The sequence below is a fragment of the Adiantum capillus-veneris genome, chromosome 21 (genome assembly GCF_014529385.1).
Source record: "Adiantum capillus-veneris isolate H3 chromosome 21, ASM1452938v2, whole genome shotgun sequence".
Taxonomy (NCBI): Eukaryota; Viridiplantae; Streptophyta; class Polypodiopsida; order Polypodiales; family Pteridaceae; genus Adiantum; species Adiantum capillus-veneris.
In genome coordinates this window covers 17,331,005-17,351,473 of record NC_140951.1, presented here as the reverse complement: position 1 = coordinate 17,351,473, position 20,469 = coordinate 17,331,005, and positions in this window count along the sequence as shown.

Below are 20,469 nucleotides of genomic sequence, written 5' to 3'. Positions count from 1 at the left end.
TTAGAGTGGGTAGTTAGGCCAAAAGAGGGTCTTTCGCCTACGGAATTGCTAAGGGAATTTGAACGCCGATATGATCAGTTGTCAAGGACTAAAAAGGTTAAACTAAACTCAGAGAAGACAGAGCTCTTTTTGTAGGCCACAGGTAAAGCGATTCAAGAGAAGTTAGAGCTACAACTTGAGGATAAGTATGCGGAACAGGGTTTGAAGACCGATTGGAATGAGGTCGAAGATGCCATTTCACTGCTAGCTAAGCGACAACGACAAAGAGACAAAATTATAGTCAACCCTACTCAATCCCCAAGCGTTCCTAAGAGTCCCATAAAGCCTGTTATTGTGGTTCGAAAGAGTGACAAGTCTATTCTAGATGATATTGTCAAGGAAATGCAAGAGCTCAAGTTAAAGCTTACAAGGCTAGAATAAAATGGGCAACCATCAGGACAATCTACAGGGCAAAGACCTCAAAACAAAGAAGGCTTTGTAAATAGATAGTACTGACCATGGAAGGAGGGATTGTGAAAGTTTTAAAGACGCTTTGAAAAAGGAGCTTGTTTTCTTTAAAGATGGAAAAATTCACTTAAGTGAAACAGGTAAGCTCTTGGGGATGAACTTTTGAAAAGGTGGGATGAAAAAGCTAGTTGAGGACATGGCTACTAGCCATGCCATCTCAATGGTTGAGGGAGCTGCCTATGGGTTGAAGGTGGACCCTATAAAGCAAAGAGGAGTCAAGGTTGGAGAAGAAGCATCTAATAGTATTGGAGAGCTATGGCCATGCACTATAGAATCTGCTACTATGAAGGGTAAAATGACTACAGAGGTTTTATATGAGCTGGAGACTGCATTCGGCTAGAAACAGGTTGGAACAACCCTGTAGATTCTCTATCAGTGCATGCATACATTGCCAAATGTCAAGCGAATGAGGCCATTGTTGAAGAGAAACGTAGGCGCGATAATGGAGATGAAGGGCCTTCAAAGCGGGCCACAAGGACTGGAGGTAGAAATGACACAGTGCCTCCTAGTGAGGCGGTCTGGGGCAGGCAACAAGAGAGGTGACCTCTAAACACCCCTCAAGGCTCTCCTGCTGCTCAATTGGGGCTGGGACAACCACAAGCACAACAAAACAACAAACCCACAGCCAAACCCAAACAAGATAGGGGCACCACCTAGTTATGGTATGCGAACTAGAACGCAAGAGAGATATTTTCACAACCAAAAAGATAACATAAAACACACACAAGCAACCTCACACCAAGACACACACAAAATGGAATAGAGAGAGCTAGAGCAAAGGGAAGAGAGAGAGGAATGGATCTTGCGTAATACCTTATTTGTGACTTACAAATGGAGATGGCTCGTTATGATGCTATCGTAGAGCTTGTACAAAACTAACTCAATTCTTAGTGGATGTTAAACATTGCCAACACACACACTGTCTTAGGGTGTGGGAGACCTCTCTCCACAATACCCTCTTACAATGGACACAAAATTGGCAATGAAAGCACACTAAAACACTATCTAAAACAAGATCAAACGATAGAAACTCAAAAGACACAAGTCACCTTGAATTCACCAAACTGTATTGCACAAGTGGAAGGACGAAGATTTGAACGTTGAATCATGCCTTTGATGCACCAAACCTCAATTTATTGATGATGGAGGAACGTATACAATAGTGGTTTTGAGATTTTTGAACTCACACTCTCTCACTTGCAATGTGTAGCTTGAAAGCTTCTCTCACACCAAAAGTGAATCTCACAAAGTGGTTGCTACACCTAAGTCTCTCCTCACGCATAGAGTGTTGGGGTGCTATGTGAGATCTTGCAGGTTGTTTTACAAGAAGAAGAGGGGCCTATTTATAGGTTGGAGAACCCTCATTAAGATTATTGGAAATCCTAATTTACAAGCTAACAAATCAGGATTATGATTTTTTTTGAATATCAAAACATTGCTGGCCTTCTTTGTTTGCTTGAGTCATGGATGTGGGCTCAAAAGAGAGCATTATTGATGGTAGATAAGGTGAAAGTAGAGTTTTAAGGAAGGGGAGAGAGAGAGAGAGAGAGAGAGAGAGAGAGAGAGAGAGAGAGAGTTACTATGCACATGTTTTGAGGTGAGGTGTCTTTTATGGTTAGGTCAATGGCTTTTTTGTGTTAGTATGTTAGTGGTTAGTGTTAGTAATCACTAGAAAGTTAATGTTATATTCACAATGGGTAGAATGAGGTGATGGTTGAAGTAAGATAGTTAAATGAAGTGAGTAAATCCTTGTGATGGTGAAGCTTGAAGATGTACTTACTTGTGTAGGTTCCCAAAGTGACTATCGATCATCTTCTTCTTCTCCTCTTCTTTATGCCACCGCCGTCAAGGTTGATTTCCGCGATGAAAATGGCCATTCGATTGATGAGATTTCTCAATTTGTAGAGGTTAAGCATGGTTTACATGCTGAATTTTATGTATATAGAGAAGAGGTAAGATGAAATTTTACTTTGGAAGTAATAGAGAGAGGCATAGAGATGGTGTATATACATGTAGAGCTCATATGAGAGCTATGGGAGTAAGAGGGGGGGTTAATGGTGAAGAAGGTGAGAGAAACCATGGAAGGTACAGGTTTGAGTGAGAGATTGAGAGAAATGAGTGTTTGTGTGTGTGTGTGTGTGTGTGTGTGTGTGTGTGTGTGTGTGTGTGTGTGTATAGAAATGTGGAAAGAGGTAAGAGAAGACTATGGGCTACTTGTGAGAAAAGTGGGCAGATTAGGGTCCACTCAAAAAATCCTAGCTCACTGGTGGTTGCTCCAAAAATCACCAAAATTTTTGAGATGATTATTCATCTTTTGGTCCACATTTCCTCTTTTGACCATCGCTTCAAATTTGGAGTGGAGATCGAAATTAAAAATCACACCAAAATACCTGTTTTTCTTCACAAAAAAGTCTTCAGTGGCCCCCCTTTTGTTGAATTTGCATATGGCTCCAAAGGTGAGCCCCTCCTTGCATTAGAGCATGATCTAATTGATTCTTAGGGGTTTGAAAATATGCATGGTTGTGGATTATGCAAAATATAATACATGGATAAGATGGGGAAAAACAGGCTAGTATATATAAACAATTTATGGAATCTAAAATGGTGTCAGCTATATATAAATACAAAATGGAAAAAAGAGATATATGAAAATATAAGGAATCAAATGAGGGGACCCTCATTTATTTTTATTAAAGTATATTTATTTACAAGAGATAAGAAAAAAATACCTCTAAGAAATAGGAAATTAGTGAAAGGCAATGACTGATGGTGGAAGGTATTTTTGAAGTTTTCCCTTGGAGTGGATTCACACCAAAAATAAGAGAAGCTTGCATTAAATTATTTTTTTATAGAATACACAGGTAAAAAATATTATGGTAATGGTGAGTAAATTTACATAGCATATATAGGAAAATAACGCACACCTATGTGAAATATCTTAATAAATACCAAAATAATTATGGAAATTCCCTATATTTAGGCCCTATATTTTTTTATAGAATACACAGGTAAAAAATATTATGGTAATGGTGAGTAAATTTACATAGCATATATAGGAAAATAACGCACACCTATGTGAAATATCTTAATAAATACCAAAATAATTATGAAAATTCCCTATATTTAGGCCCTATATACAATGAGATATTTACACACCAATGGGCCATAATATACTTTGGATTTGTTTTTATTTATTTTTTGGCTCAACTAGCGTAGTGACTAATTAGCTGAGGAATTTAAGAAGATATAGGAAAAGTCCCCTAACTCACACACGCCTATGTACAATGAAAAGTAAGAATAGCCACAGTGTTTAGGTGATTTTGGTAGGGTGAGGTAACTCACTATGGCAATTATGGAGAGCCGAAAAACGGCTATCATTAGCCCTCCCCCATGATGATGGTATATTCATGTACCATCATAGAGCATCTCATGCAAAGGGAGTGCTTTTGAGTCCTCTATGATATTTGGTTCCTTGACAGGATTTTCATTGTGTGGCTTCTTGTCACACTCATGCTTCATGCAGCAAAACTTACATAAGATAGTCGCTTTTTGACAGTCCTTCGGTAGATCCTTTGGTAAAAGGCAACTCAAATAGGGCTTCAAGCGATACCCGTTTACCTTCTTGGAGTGCTCTCTACCATTCAAGTCCATAAGCTAATAGTAACTTGAATTGAAAGTCTTCTTGACTATGTATGGCCCTTGCCTGCATCATCGCATATGTCATCGCCTACATCATCGCTAGAAGTCTCTAGAAGAATCTAAAAGGATCTAGAAGATTCTAGAAGTTTCTAGAAACATGGAGAAGATTTCGGAAGAATCTAGAAGTTTTTTGAAAGATCTAGAAAGTTGAAGAAGGATCAAGAAGGTTCTAGAAGATTCTAACCTCCTCAAGAAGAACCTAGAAAGTCCTAACCTCCTCAAGCACTAGTATAAATAGGGGTCTTGGGCCACAAGCCCCTCAGTCTTGCCAACACCAGTTGTGAGCCTCCTATGAGGAAATCCCTCTTCTAGTTCTAATGTTCAAGTCTTGTCCTTGCAATCAAGCCTTGTCTTGTACTCAAGTCATGTAATCCAAGTCTTGTATCTAGCTCTCTTAATAAAGTATTAAGTCTTATAATCAATATTAAGCTGATCATCAAGTCCAAGTTCTTGTACATTGTGAGCGCCTCCTCTTGATCTCTTCTAGCTCTATACGCGCTCATAACAGTTTGGCAAGACTACCATGTCTTAATCTTCTCAATCCATCATGGAGCTAACGATGGAAGGTGTCATCAACGCATTGCAAAGCATCCAAGCCCAGTTACAAGAACTTCGCGAGAGTAACGCTCAACTTCAAGCAAGGCAACCCCTAATCTTGGGACCGGCATTACAACATCTTCAACGTCAAATTCAAGAGCTTCAAGAGACAAGCACACATCAAGCACAAGCTGCAAGATCTAGCTATTCTCAGCAACATAAGAAGGAGCCGAAGGTCAGCATGCCTGAAAAATTTGATGGGACTAGATCAAAGTTTAGAGGTTTTCTCCAACAAGTGCGGCTCTTCATTCCAATGCAACGAGAGCATTATCCAGATGATGTCTCTCAAGTAGGCCTTATTGGGACCCTCCTCTCTGGTACGGCTCTCTCTTGATCTGCTCCCTTACTTGAAAAACAATATCCTCTTCTTCATGACTTTGAAGCTTTTGTGCGGGAGTTCTCTGCAACCTTTAGGGATACTGATAGAGCAAGGGTTGTTGAAACCAAACTTAGAAATCTCTGCCAAGGATCAAGACTTGCATCCGTCTATGCATCCAAATTTCAACAGCTCACTTGTGATCTGACTTGGCATGAGGAATATTTCATTAGCCAATTTCAGTGGGGATTAAAGGATGATGTAAAGATCTTTTATTGACTATGCCAAAGGTTCACACACTAAGCGAGTTCATCTCTCAAGCAATAGAATGTGATAATCGACTATTTGAGAGGAGACAAGAGAGGCGTCTTGGGGAACCATTGCGACCCCAAACAGAAGTGACACATAATGACTACACACCTCAACAGGGCCATGAATCAAGCATTGAGCCCATGCAAATTGATTCAGCACGGTTTCAACCTCTCTCAGCCCAAGAGAAGCAAAGGTGGTGCATTAATGGCTTATGTATGTATTGTGGAGAGCAGGGACACATGGTTCAACAGTGTCCAAGGAAGAGAAGGATGAAGGTTCATGGTGCAATGGCCTCAACGTGTTCGGAAAACAAGGACGTCCAAACCCCAATAGAGACCGATCTATTGGACAAAAGACAAGCAAAAAAAGGTCTCTTTCTTCCCGCTAATTCCACTTCGAGTTTTATGCTACTAGTCAAGATCCATATGCCGGGTAGGCACATGGATTGTGAAGCATTACTAGATTCAGGCGCAACGGCGTGCTTCATAGACAAAGAATTTGCAAAATAACAAGGCATACCACTTGTGGAGAAGTCTAATCCACCAACTGTAGAAGTCATTGATGGTCGTCCCCTCGCTTCAGGGGATGTCAGGTATGAAACTCGCCCCATAGAAGTAACATTGCAGAAGCATGTTTCAAGAATAGCGTTCAATATTATACAAAGCCCAAGCATTCCAATTTTTATTGGGCTAGCGTGGCTTGAATTACATAATCCTGACATCGATTGGAGGGCTCGGAGAATTGAACCACGAAAAGTCCAAAAGAAGAAGGGAAGGCCTAATAGGCCTATATATCTTGGAGCCAAGGTCTTCATTCGTGCAGCCAAAAAGTATCCAACTTTCCTTATATTTGCAACACCAACCGACACGTCAACAACAAAAATCATGGAGGCATTGCCACATCAATATCAAGATTACAAAGATGTTTTTGAGAAGAAGAATGCAAGCCTCTTACCGGAGCATCGACCCTATGATTGTGCTATAGAGCTTCAGGAGGGAACCCAACCCCCTTTTGGCTCAATATACAAGCTATCTCAAGATGAATTGGTAGAATTACGAAAAACTATTGATGAGAATCTTGCTAAAGGGTTCATACGGCATTCAAAGTCCCCAGCAAGAGCTCCAATACTCTTTGTAAAAAAGAAGGACGGAACTCTCCGGATGTGTGTGGATTATAGGGGCCTAAACAAGATCACCGTCAAGAATCGCTATCCCCTTCCCTTGATCCCAGAGCTTCTTGAGCACCTTGGCAAGGCAAGAATATTTACAAAAATAGATCTTCATGGTGCTTACAACCTAGTCAGAATCAAAGAAGGTGATGAATGGAAAACAGCCTTTCGGACAAGGGATGGCCACTTTGAATATACCGTCATGCCATTTGGTCTGACAAATGCCCCATCTGTTTTTCAACATTTGATGAACGATATCTTTCAGGAGTATTTGGATTATTTTGTGGTAATATATTTGGATGATATCTTGATATTTTCCAAGGATCAAGAAGAGCATGAGCACCATGTACAATTAGTGCTTGAAAAGCTTTGTGCATCAGGGTTATATGCTGCAAAGTTGGAAAAGTGCTCTTTTCATCAATCTAAGGTGGAATTTCTTGGTTATGTAATTTTTGAAAAGGGAATCTCCATGGATCCAAAGAAGGTTCAAACCATCCTTGATTGGGAGACACCCACCTTGGTAAGAGATGTTCAATGTTTCCTCGGATTTGCAAATTTTTATCGTATCTTTATACAGGGATACTCCAAGGTGGTTGCAGCACTCACAAGGTTGACAAGCCATAATAAGTTCGTCTGAGACTCAGAGGCCGCAAAAGAATTTCAGACTCTCAAGCAAGATTTCACGACTACACCCATTCTAATTCACGCAAATCCTACAAAGCCTTTCATCCTAGAAACAGACGCTTCAGATTTTGCCCTTGGAGCTATTCTATCCCAAGTAGGAGAGGATGGTCGAGTACATCCAGTGGCTTTTCATTCCCGCAAGTTCTCAGCTGCAGAAATCAATTATGAAATCCATGACAAGGAGCTCTTAGCAATCATCGACTCCTTTGACACTTGCGTCACCTACTTGAAGGAGCTCCTCATAAGATTATTGTCTATACAGATCACAAGAAGTTGGAATAATTCATTACATCCCGCGTCTTGAATCGTCACCAAGCCAGGTGGAGTGGTATCGTATCAAGGTTTGTTTTTCTTATCTCTTATAGACCTAGCCGTCAACAAGCTAAGCCAGATGCCTTATCAAGAAGGTCCTACCTTGCACCTAGAGAAGGCGACGCAGCATTTGATCAACAAGAGTCGGTGATTTTGAAACCTGAGCAGCTTAAGCTAAACGCCACCATGAGCCAAGCTCCTGAAGCTTCTACTTTTATTTTTAAGGTGAAGATGCAAATTGCCGAAGACCCACTTGCTCAGAATATTAGACAACAACTACAAGGACAAGAGATTAATGAGGACTTTCAAGAAATTGATGGACTAATTTACTATAAGGGTCTTCTCTATATTCCGCCAAGACCAACACGCTTGGAGGTACTTCAGCAACGGAATGATCTTCCATCAGCAGGGCATTTTGGGGTTAATAAGACAATTGAGCTTCTCTCCCGTGACTTTTGGTGGCCTCAAATGTGGAAGCTTGTCAAAGAGTATGTAGGCACTTGTGACACTTGCAATAGATCAAAGGACCCTTGTCATTGTCCTCATGGGTTACTCCATCCCTTGCCCATTCCAACCAAACCATGGTCATCCATCTCCATGGATTTCATTGTAGAGCTACCCTTGTCACAAGGATTTGACTCCATTTTAGTAGTTGTGGATGGGTTTACAAAAATGGCACACCTAATCCCATGACTAAAACCATCACCAACGAAGGTACGGCCAAACTCTTTCTACATCATTTCTATCGTTATCATGGATTATCGGATGACAAAGTTTCTGATCGAGGCCCACAATTCATCTCTAGCTTTTGGAAAAGCTTATTCAAGCTACTCGGAGTACAAATCAACCTCTCCTCAGCCAATCACCCACAAAGTGATGGACAAACAGAGAGAGTAAATCAAGTTTTGGAACAGTATCTCCGCTATACTATCAATTATCACCAGGATAATTGGGTTGAGCTCCTACCGCTAGCAGAATTCTCCTATAATAACAGTTTTCATGCCTCCACCCGTCACACTCCGTTATTTGCTAATTATGTTCAACATCCCAAACACGATATCCACAGATACTATCAAGTCAAGAATCCAACTACTATTCATCTTACACAACAATTATCTGCAATTCATAAAGAACTTACAATTCATATCAAAGAAGCTCAATCCAAGTATAAGGAAAGTGCAGATCTCCATCTCATGCAGCATCCGAAATACAAAGAAGGGGATAAAGTGTGGCTCCTTCAACATGATCTGCGTTCATCTCGTCCCTTTCAAAAGCTTGATTATCGAAGGCTTGGCCCGTTTAAAATTATCCGTCAAGTCAATCCAGTCACCTATCGACTCCGATTGCCCTCATCCATGAAAATCCATCTGGTCTTTCATGTCTCAATCCTAGAACCTTGTCACACATCTAAGATCCCAGGAAGAGCCCTACAACCACCTCCTCTAGTTGAGATTCAAGGACATGACGAATATGAGGTCGAGAAAGTCCTAGATTCTCAAGTTTCGCGTGGCAGGTTACAGTGGTGCATTGGAAAGGCTATGATCTTAGTGAACGAACTTGGGAACCAGCACACAATCTACAGCATGCATCTCTCAAAGTCCAAGAGTTCCATCAACAACATCCATGGAAGCCCAACTCAAGGAACACCACTACTCTTCGTGGAACTCATTGCTAAAGGAGGGGGATAATGCCATGGATGCTTGAGAGTCAGTCGCTGCCTGCATCATCGCCTATGTCATCGCCTACATCATCGCTAGAAGGCTCTAGAAGAATCTAGAAGGATCTAAAAGATTCTAGAACTTTCTAGAAATATGGAGAAGATTCCAAAAGAATCTAGAAGTTTTTCGAAATCTCTAGAAAGTTAAAGAAGGATCTAGAAGGTTCTAGAAGAACTAGAAGGATCAAGAAGTTTCTAGAAGCTTGGAGAAGATTTCAGAAGAATCTAGAAGTTTTTGCAAAGCTCTAAAAAGTTGAAGAAGGATCAAGAAGGTTCTAGAAGATTTTAACCTCCTCAAGAAGAACCTAGAAAGTCCTAACCTACTCAAGTAACCTCCTCAAGCACTAGTATAAATAGGGGTCTTGGGCCACAAGCCCCTCAGTCTTGCCAACACTAGTTGTGAGCCTCCTATGAGGAAATTCCTCTTCTAGTTCTTATGTTCAAGTCTTGTCCTTGCAATCAAGCCTTGTCTTGTACTCAAGTCATGTAATCCAAGTCTTGTATCTAGCTCTCTTAATAAAGTATTAAGTCTTATAATCAATATTAAGCTTATCATCAAGTCCAAGTTCTTGTACATTGTGAGCACCTCCTCTTGATCTCTTCTAGCTCTATACGCGCTCATAACAGCCCTTGCCATCTAGTTTCAAACTTGGCATCGAAACGATTGTCAAGGCGCTTGTCATACCTTAGCACAAGATCTCCTTCCTTGATGCCTTTGTCCTTGAGTTTCTTGTCAAGCTTCTCCTTTGCTTGTGTAGCTTTTCTTTTGTAGCACTCGTAAGCTACTTCTCTTTTCCACTCAGGCTCCACTAGTGTAAGAAGTCGATCCATCCATACCTCTTGATCATCTTGTGCACCTTTGCCATGAAGCCGCATTGTTGGAATGTTGAGCTCGATAGGCTGCAAAGCCTCTTGACCATAGACCAAGTGAAATGGTGTGAACCCCGTGGCTTCCCTATATGTGGTTCGATATGCCCACAAGGCAACATCCAAGAAGTCATTCCATAATTTTGTCTTGTTTTGCACCATCTTCCTAATGATGCCTGCAATGACACCATTAGCCTTCTCCACCAAACCATTTGATTGTGGGTAGTAGGGTGTGCTATGACGATGTAGAATGTGAAGCTCTTCACAAACTTCTATGAGTAAACCCTTCTTGAATCCTGGACCATTATCAAAAACAATCTCTAGAGGTGTGCCAAATCTACAATAAATATTAGTGTAGACAAACTTGCTCACTGTTTTTCCATTTACCCTTGCCACACTTTGAGCTTTCACCCACCTAGTCATGTAATCTACAGCCACTAGAATGTAGGGTTTACCATTTTTTGTTCTAGGAAGAGGACCCATAGCACCAATGCCCCATTTTTCAAAGGGTCCATTTGCAAGCACTATTTGCCTTGGACCATGCACTAGCCTTTTATTTCCATTTACCTGACAGTTGTGACAACTTATACACCGATGTTGGACATCCACATGCAAGCTTGGCCAAACATACTCCGCAAGCAAAATCTTCTTCACAGTTAATTCTTGGGCAAAATGACCATCACATGCCTCTTCATGAAAACCTTTTAGAATGGCTGGAATTTTCTCGATAGTTGGTACACACTTGATCCTTCCCTCTTTGATAGAGGGAGCCTTCTAGGAAGAGATAGAAACTTGCCTTCTTCATGAGTCTCCTCTTTTGAGCTTTAGTGAAGTCTTGTGGAAACTCGCCCTCCAAAATGTAGCCAATAATTGGAGCCAATGACTTCAACCCCTGGTATCTCGGTTGCATGACAATTTTTGCCACCATGATGACCTGCACTTCTTTCTCAACACATGTAATTGCTTGTTGTGCAAGTAAATTGGCATCTTCATTTTGTTTCCTAGGAATATGATATAGTTGCACTTCTTCAAACTGATTAAACAATCTACGAATGGCATGAACCTTTGTCCTTAGACTTTCATTTTTGCATGCCCAAATGCCTAAAATCTGCTTCACAATGAGAAGTGCATCCCCTTTTACCATGAGAAGTTGTATACCTTGGTCAATGCACATCTTTAAACCATGAAGTAGTGTGTTGTATTCTGCTTCATTGTTGCTAGTTGAACCTAGTAGATTAACCTTCTCTTTCATGACCACCTTTCCACTTGGGTTGAGCAACACTAGCCCTCCCCCTGCTTTTCCTATGACTCGTCGAAAAGCTCCATCAAAGAACAATGTAAAAGCATTAGGACTACTTTTAGGTGGTAGAAATGGTAGGGTTTTTACTTCAAGCACCTTAATCTCTTTCTCACGTACCCTATAAGTGAGAATCCCTGCCAATTGTGCACGCACACTATCTTCTACCTTGAAGGAGTATTGGAACTCTTGTAACTCCATACTCCACTTAGAGATCCTAGTACTAAGATTCATTTGAGATGACACCCAAGGGAAAAAAAAATTTGCAGTGAGAATTACAAAAGGTTTTGGTAGCAAGTAGGATCTAAACTTTCTCACAGCAAACATGAGAGAAAGCATCATGAGTTCTATTTTGTGGTTTTCTTTGTGGTGCTAGATTTCTAGGGACTACAAGCGGATTCTCATATGTTGTTGGGATGACCATGGGTGTGATAAACCAAGGTGAAGCAAAATTGGGCAAGGCATACACTAACAATACGGAGAGGATCAAGGAAGGTACAAGTTCCATATCAACAAAGCCAAACCTGTAAATATGATGAAAGGATTAACACGTGAGGAAGAATTCAAATTCTTGCAAATAAATCAAGATTTGATGGCTATTTGTACGATGGATATCGAAGCCATTTGAAGTCACGGAGAATGTCCCGACAAGACCATGGTGCCTTGAAGGTGAGTTAAGTTCCAACAATGATGTTCTAGACTTGGTGGCGGAGAGTAAATCCAAATCCCAAATAATGTATTTGAAAAAGTTATTGCAATAGGAACACAAATTTAAGAAGCAGATAAATAAGGTCTCATGAGTCAAAGAGGATGCAATCTAAGAAGTCAACTTGGGGACAACCCTTGTGAAGATTTGTGCAAATCTAGATGGATCCTTTCAAATGTATTTGCTCAAGATTTTGACGGACTTCATAGATGTTTTTGCATGGGATTATTTGGATAGGAAGGGTCTTGATCCTAGATTTTACCAGCATCATATCAATTTGAAGAAGGATGTCATTCCAACCAAGCTCGCCAAGTATTGTATAAATCCAAATTGTGCCAAGCAGCTCAAAGAGCCATTGGATAGGCTATTGTAAGTTGGCGTCATTGCCCCAACTGATAATCCAAAATGGATCTCATTGATTGTGGTGGCTCCAAAGAACCACAAGAAGCTGCAGATATATGTTGACTATGGGAAGTTGAATGTGGCTATAGTACCAGATCCTTTTTCACAACCATATCTGGATTTCACTTTGGGTGTGTTAATTGAGCCGACGTCAGTTAACAAAAGCTGTTAAAGGCCAAAGACATACAAATGCACATCAAAGATGAATACGAAGTAGTAAAGATTGGGTTACATATTTTTTACAATTTTCCAAAATGGCCATATATTGTTAGTTCCCAATTTAATTCAAGCCATTGTAATATTTTCAATGTGTTACGGGCTTAATGGGAGTTCTAAGCTATAAAGAACAGGTCAACTAGTGTGCCCAAGTTGCAGATTCAGTAAGTTGTTAAGCTCTAAAGGACTTGGGCACCCAGACATTGCATATTTTTACCCTGGGTATATAAGGCATTGTGTAAAAGAAATGAGGTTCTCAGCCTCATTTATAGAGACCACTCTTTAGTGAGAGCTCATGAGGTGTGTGGCTATAGAGTCCTTGAGCTTCTCCTTGCTCATGTGACTTGATTAACACTAATCAAGGCTTAATTCTCTTTTATTATGCCTCTCTCATACTTCTTATGATTTTTTTATGATGCTTTGATTAGCTAGATAGTAACTAATTAGTGGTTAATCTCGTTCTAATCTTGTGTGATTCCCCTCAATTCTTTAAGTGTGCAAGTAGGTTTGATTGGAGTGCGGATGCTCAATAGATCTATGTGTGTGTGCTTGTGATTTAGTATGTTGCTTGATGGAATTAGTGATGTGTGTGTCTTTGCAATCGTTAGTGTGTGTGATTGGATTGATTTGAGGTGAAGAGAAGTGGATGTGGAGATTGCCAGACATAGTGGCTTAGCTCCTCCATAGGCCGAGAAGCCCACTTCATAGATTTGTCGTTCGTCTAGCCATGATTAGCTCACTAATCAATGAGTGTTTCCATGTAGTCGCCGGGTAGCTCATCCCTCCGGATTGACAATTATCATTGGTCATTGGAGCTATGCTACAATGGTACCCCCAACATTTGGCACCGTTTTTGGGGAGCAATGGCCTATGCTAGTGTAATTATGGCATAATCAAATTGGTTTCCTCGTTAATTTCACTTGTGTGTTTATGGTTTTGTGGATTTTGGATGTGTGTGCATGGAGCAATGTGTTCAATTTTCCCTAATTTGTTACCATATCTTGCTAATTGTGTACCTACACACTCTAATTTCACACTAGCCTCTAGCTAATTTCACTAATTTTGCTAACTTACACACTAATTTTCTACTAATTGCACTAACATTTTGTGTTTATGCTTTGTTATTTTCCTAATTAGAGGCTTGGATTGCATTCTAACATTGCTGGTTTGTGCTAATCACTTGCCAATTTGTTGATTTTAGATGGCAAGTTTAGGGCTTGGGAGCATCGATGAAAGTGTCCTACACATTGTGTAATCAATGGTTGGATGGTGCAATTGAACTCAGCATTTGTGTGGTATGCTTTGCCGTTATCAATTTGATGATTGGGAACTTTCGATTTTGTGCATTTGCATGCCGTCATAATGCCAAAAATTTTCTAGAATTGAATGTGCAAATTGATGGTTTCATGTCTAATGTGCAATGTTAATTTGCCTAATTGCATGCTTGAATGGTCAATTGCAAGTGTGTGCACTACAATCAAGTGTGTGTGCATTCTAATTGACTGTGTGTGTGTGTGTGTGTGTGTGTGTGTGTGTGTGTGTGTGTGTGTGTGTGTGTGCACTATTTTGCCCTTGGGTGTGCACCAAAAAATCAATGTGCGCATAAAGATTTTGCAAATATGATGATTGATTTGTGATATGGTCATGCCCAATTAGAGATTTTTGAATTCAATTTGCAATTTTGATGTTGATTAACCCTTGTGTGTATGCACCTAGAAAGTGGTTAAAACTGCCAATTATTAGTATATATGTGCGTGTGTGCGCGCGCGGCGGCATTCGTACGTGCGTGTGTGTGTGTGTGTGTGTGTGTGTGTGTGTGTGTGTGTGTGTGTGTGTGTGTGTGTGTGTGTCCCTAAAAAGTGCTTAATGTGCATGATTAATTTCATGTTGGATTGTAAATTTGAAGTAGTAATGGTTAATTGCTGTATTTTTTTAGTTCAAAACAGGGATTTACACACTCCAAATGCGTCAATTTTTAAACTAATTTTACCAATTTAATTGCTTAGTTTTTTATCTTATTGTTGGAATTAATTGGCAACTGAATCGATATGCTAATTGTGATTTGATTTGGTTGCACTAATCCTTTCTGTGTGGAGAATTTTCCGATATTTTTTGGATAATTTTGTTAATTTTTTGTCTATTTTTTGGTCATATGTACATTGATTCTTGATTAATTCCGTAAAAATCTGATATCTTATGATCTTTACAAGCTATCTTGTATGTGTATTCATGGCAGCGCATTCGTGCCCTCATTGGTTGAGTTTTAAGCGTTTTGCTATTTTCTAGAACCGGATTGTTGATTTTGTCGTAATTGGTGTTTTTGGCAAAAAAATACTATTTTTGGTCTGTTTGTGAGTGTCAAAAATGCTCATTATGATTGCCGATGATTTTTTAGATTTATGGAGTTTTTTGACAATTTTTTGAATTTCTTGGTGATTTTTAGCATTTATGGCTAATATTGGCATTTTCGACCACCTGAAAATAAAAAATTGAAAATTTTGCTTCAATGTGAGCACCGATGAATATTTACAAGCTTTGGGTATGCGATGCAGCAAGGTGTTGGTGTTCGCGGCGAACAGCGGGCGGTGAAATTTTGACCTCGGCAAAAAATCAACTTCGACGGCGTGTTTATGTGAGAACTACCTCTTGCGGTGATTAAGGTTTGAAATAATTCCAAAAAGAAAAAAAGCCTTCCCCGGCCATATTAGGCATCTTGAAGATATCTCTCTCCTCCCTTGGACATTCCCTCTCATCTCCACCCCTCTTTCTCTTCACTCTCACTTTCTCTGTCCACTGAAGATACTCTTTCTCTATCTCTATCTCTCTCTCTCTTTCTTTCTCCTCCCACTTGCTCCCTCTTTCTCTCTCTTTGATTTGAATTTTGCCTTTCGGCACAAGAAAAGTCTCTCTCTCTCTCTCTCTCTCTCTCTCTCTCTCTCTCTCTCTCTCTCTCTCTCTCTCTCTCTCTCTCTCTCTCTCTCTCTCCCCTTTGACTGCACTACACCTGCCCCGTCGAGTCCACATGCATCATCTCTCTCTCTCTCTCTCTTGGACCCGCTGCACTACATTGTACTCACCCACGTCCGCCAAGGTGCCGTCAACACCTTCTCTCTTCTCTCTCCTCGTCACCCCTGCTTGTTGCTTCGCTGCGTGCTGACTCACTGCAGCCCTCGACCCTCGCCATCAACACAAACACGCGCATGACGCGCCCTCTCTCTTTCACTCTCTGTCTCATTCAATTGGTGTGTAGTCACACTCACATGCACTCGTGCTTCCACCCTTGCAGCTTCAGATATGCTCTATCTCTCTTGCTGCGTGTCAAGCCCACCATGCTCTCTCTCTCTCTTCCTTTCGTTGACAAGTCCGAGACAAGCACTACGCGTCAAAACTTCTCTCTTCTGCTGGAGTCACCCGCCACTCAAGGCCGTACATTCCTTCCTTCTCTTGCCAGACCCCTCGCCGCCACCAGCCCACGCCGGCTCTCCTCTCCCTCGCCTCGTCGCTTGCTTACCCACCATGCGAAGCCTACATTTTCTATGTTGCCCGCCTGTCACCGCCATCGCTGACAGCCAAGGTGAGTTCTATTTAATTAGCTTAATAAATTTTTATTTTTTATTATTAGTTTACCTCAACAAAATGGGATTTCGGAAAGGATGAACAGGACAATCATGGAGCGAGCACGAAGCATGAGGCTACATGCAGGCCTACCGCTTGAGCTTTGGGCGGAAGCAGTAAGTACGTCTGTGCACTTAATCAAACGGTCAACCTCAACGGCATTGGATAGGGGAGTTCCAGAAGAGGCATGGACAGGCAAACCGGTGAATTATGCATTTCGCAAAGTGTTTGGGTGTAAGGCTTTCATGCACATAGATAGGAGCCTAAGGTCAAAGTTAGATACACAGTCCAAAAAGTGTTTCTTCATTGGCTATGGAGAAGGTGAATTTGGGTATCACCTATGGAATCCTGAAGATGGTAAAATCTTTAACACTAGGTTGGTAATGGGACACTTTTATGTCCTGGGACACTTTTATGTTCTGTGAAGTGACCATTTTCCTTGAATTATGTCAAGAGTTTCAAAAAAGATTTTGAGGTGCTATCTGTCTAGAAAGTTGTCTCATGAGCTGAAAAAAACTCGACATTTTTTTGGAATATCAATTCCATCTTTAACCTTGTCCTTGCACAACATTTCACAACCTAAACTGTGTGAAAAAACGGGTCCTGTTTTTCGCTTTTTTCAACTTTTTGCAACTATACCACTCTAGAATTCATATTTGTGAGGTCTATAATGCTAGAGAACTATCTTTAGTAGCCCTCAACATGTCCTGATGCTTCTAGGGAGAAATAAATGTTAAAGTTGTAAGTTATGACCAAATTACAAAAATTGTCAAATCCTGTTTTTTAGCCAATTTTAGCTCTTCTATGATTTTTTTGGTGGCTTTCATGATATCCAAATGCAGTTTTGATTTTCCATGTCGCATATTGTAACATAAAGCTAATATTCCTTGAGTTTTGGGGCACCTAATACCCTATTTTGCATAGTAGACAACGATGGTTGATTTTTTCAATTAAAGAAGAAAACGAAACACTCTAGTATATCAAGTATAGCTTTTTCAATATTGTTAGCTTCTTGTGACAACTACATGCATTTTGTAGGCAGTAACCATATCTAGTCATAAGGATCAAATTTGGCTAGATATTGAATAGTTTCTATGGGATTCTACAACTCATAATGTTGAACCCAGTTTTTTCATGTTTGCTGTATTTAGCACTTCATCTTTGTCCCCAAGATTCCCCTTGGTAAGAGATGTATTATTCTTTTGACATGCTCCATGGCTTCTTATGAACCTAAAGGACAATAGGGAACTAAGAAAACATGCATATATTATTTGTATTGAGCGTGGCTGTAGAAACTTTGATGATAGGTTTGCAGAATGGTAAAAATTCAACTTTTTTTGTACCTATTTATTTTGGCAAAACAAAAAATAGTGAGTGAGAAGCAATCATATGTTCTGATCACCAACCCATTGAAGTTAACTAGGGAATTTATCTCAAGTCCTACAAAAATCCCTAATCTTATTTTTATGCAACAAAACATAAGAAATGACTGTTTTGATGAAAATGTACTGGTCCATCAACTTTGGTGGCTTGGTGTGACCAAAAGATGAGAAATTTTACAAGTTTCTTATTTTTTCCATGTGTAGTAGGCCTTGAACTATAACCTCATGAAAGGATTTCACAAAATGAGTGGATCTACTATGGTTTTGGAGGTTTTTTTCAAAACCCTGAAAGGACACTTTTATGTCCTGTTAGGTTACCAACCTAGTGTTAAAAGTAGGGATGTAATTTTAAACGAACAAAATATGTACAAAGATTACTTGGAAAGAAAACAAACAAAAGAAACAGGTGATGAGTACATGGAGCTTGAGGACGGTGAAGACTCAAGGAGTGCAAATGGTGACAACGTGCAACCAAATGAGGAGCCCCAACCTATTCCCCGAAGATCTACAAGAGCAAGTAGACCTCCAGAAAGGTTTGTTCCTTCCTTCAACCATCTCTTGATCTCAGATTCTGGAGAGCCGGAATCATACGAAGAAGCTATGCAACACGAATCCAAAGAAGAATGGACGAAGAGCATGCAAGTGGAGATGGACTCACTACATCGCAACCAAACATGGGAGTTGGTTGAGTTGCCTAAAGGCAAGCGGGCACTTCAAAACAAATGGGTGTACAAGCTGAAGGAAGAAGAAGGTGGGAAGAAAAGGTACAAGTCTAGGCTTGTGGTAAAAGGGTTTTCTCAAAAGAAAGGTATTGACTTCAATGAAATATTTTCTCCTATTGTAAAAATGAACTCAAGGCTTGTCTTAAGCCTTGTGGCTGCTCATGATTTAAATCTTGAGCAAATGGATGTAAATACGGCATTCCCTCGCGGTGACTTAAAGGAGGAAATTTACATGATTCAACCAAAGGGGTATGAAGTAAAAGGTAAGGAGAAAATGGTTTGCAGATTAAAGAAGAGCTTGTATGGTTTAAAGCAAGCATCAAGACAATGGTACTTGAAGTTTGACCGATAGATGTTGGATCATGGATTCACAAGATGCAACTCGGATCACTGCGTCTACACAAAAAATTTGGGAGATGGGAAGTTCATCATCCTAATGTTGTATGTTGATGACATGCTGATTGCAAGTGCTAACATGTAGGACATCAAAGACCTAAAAGAGGAGCTGTCTAAATCTCTTTCAATGAAAGATTTAGGTGCTACAAAGAGGATACTTGGTATGAAAATATCAAGGGACATGACGAAGAAGACAATAAAGCTATCTCAAGAGGATTACATCAAGAAGGTACTAGAAAGGTTTGCAATGCAAAATGAAAAAACGGCTTCTACACCTTCGGCTGGTCATTTTAAACTAACCAAGGATATGTGTCCAAAGACACAAGAGGAGATAGCCTATATGTCTAAAGCTCCATATGCTGCAGCGGTAGGTTCTCTAATGTATGCTATGGTCTAGACAAGGCCAGATATTGCACATGCAGTGGGAGTTGTGAGTAGGTTCATGGACAACCCAGGTAAAGAGCATTGGCAAGCTGTGAAGTGGATACCTAGATATCTAAAAGGGACAACAACAAATGCTTTGTATTTTGGAGGAACTAATATGTTTCTTCAAGGGTATGCTAATGCAGATATGGCAAGTGACAAAGATACTCGAAGGAGCACTATTGGCAGTTGGAGGCACAGCAGTAAGCTGTGCTTCAAAGCTGCAGAAGGTGGTCTCACTTTCTACCACTAAGGTAGAGTATGTCGCAATGACGGAGGCAAGCAAACAAATTATGTGGCTTCACATATTTTTAGAAGAGCTTGGAATCAAACAAGACAATTGTGTCTTGTATAGTGATAGTCAAAGCGCTATCCATCTTGCAAAGAACTCAGTCTTTCATTCAAGGACAAAGCACATTGAGGTGAGATATCACTTCATACGCACTCTTTTGGAAGAGGGACAGCTAAAGCTAAGAAAGGTGCATACAAGTAAAAATCTTGCAGACATGTTTACAAAGATGGTCAACAAAGAGAAGTTGAGCTTTTGCTCATCTTCAACCGGCATTCAAGGATAAGAAGCCAGGATGGAAAGCAGTCACAGGTTTGGTTTGGAGATCAATCTCCAAGTAAGAGATTGTGAAGTATGGAGCCTGATTTACCCCTTGTAATTTTCTATGTGAAAAATGCACATTTGTAAGGCCCCCATTATGAGGAGAAGTCATCGTGCGTGAAGAAAAATATCTGGCCAAAAAATAAAATCACTCGCCGGGAACCAAAATTTTAATATCCAGTCTCGAGCCTAAGCTCGAGACTGGCTTCGCCGGAATATTCCTTTTCACCGAAATATTATGGCTGGACCGCGACCGAAAAGTGGTCGGAAAATGACCGATTGGTTGGCCGGTTGGCCGGTGGCCGATGGTTGGAAGTCAATGGCCGGTGGCCGAATTCAAAAGCAGACTGGTCTTCTCAAGGGCGGCCACACATGGATGGATTTGAGGATCCGATTTGGACTTTGTCTACACAGGGGCGGCTACACATGGCTGCCTCTCATGAGAGAGGGTAGCCCTTTTGGCCTATAAAAAGAGGCCATTTCTACACACGTTTCATAGCGTGAAGTTGATGCAACAAAGT